The sequence below is a fragment of the Gavialis gangeticus genome, unplaced genomic scaffold, assembly GCF_001723915.1.
Source record: "Gavialis gangeticus isolate Ggan-Ray unplaced genomic scaffold, GavGan_comp1, whole genome shotgun sequence".
Taxonomy (NCBI): Eukaryota; Metazoa; Chordata; order Crocodylia; family Gavialidae; genus Gavialis; species Gavialis gangeticus.
The window spans coordinates 134140138-134141249 of NW_017729032.1; positions in this window are offsets into that span (position 1 = coordinate 134140138).

The window sequence follows — 1112 nt, forward strand, 5'->3', positions numbered from 1 at the left end:
TCAGACTCAGGTTTTTTGAATGTCTGTCTCTAGCCTTAAGCTTCACCTGAGCCTAGTAAACCATTACAGTGACACAATTAAGGCACACCAGCTTCCTTAGCTAGTAGTGCATAAAGAGTTAATGTGGCTAGCATCTCTTCCAGTCAACTTTGGTTCCCCCCCTGAATGACTAGGTACCATTGATAGCTAGGTCAAATGGACATGGAGACCTTCAGCATGAGTCCAGAGAAAGGCCTGAATTCACACCTCTGAAACTGAAGCCAGACACCTTCACTGCCTTCACCATCTTTTCCTAGAACAGATAATTTAACTCATATGAATAAGAGTGAGGCTTGCAACCCCTTCCAGAGCTGCTTTGTGGGTGGAATACTGATAACTTTGGGGGAGGAATTGTTTGTTTTATTTTTAATATTATGGGTTGTATGCATTTTAAAACTTAGTTTTTGAGGTGTGAGTCTGACTCAGACCTTGGATCCAAAATATGAGGTATTAGCAGTCTAAATCTCCTGCCCATAACTAATGCAGGGTTACTTCAGACAATAATGAATCTTTGAAAGATACTTGAAGAGGAAGAACTGCATCTGTCTCTTCAAAAGCCAGTTCTATAATACTTTCTCACTCACAACTCCTGTTGATGTCAGTGGGAGTTTTGCTTTAGTGAAAAGTGCAGGATTTTACTGCAAACTTCCATGATCTTACTCCATCCCTAAAATCTTGTCTTCTATTGGGATTTTGCCAAAATTGATGAGGTCTATGTGAACAGCAGGTCCAAGGAGGCTCAAGCAGGTCCAAGGAGGTGATACTCCCCCTCTATGCGACACTGGTCAGGCCGCAGCTGGAATACTGCATCCAGTTCTGGGCACCGCACTTCAAGAGGGATGTGGACAACATGGAGAAGGTCCAGAGGAGGGCCACTCACATGATCAGGGGGCAGCAGGGCAGGCCCTATGAGGAGAGGCTATGGGACCTGAACCTGTTCAGCCTCCACAAGAGAAGGCTGAGGGGGGATCTAGTGGTCTGTTACAAACTAGTCAGGGGGGATCAGCAGGCATTGGGGGAGTCCCTGTTCCCCTGAGCACTACCAGGAGTGACCAGGAATAATGGTCACAAGC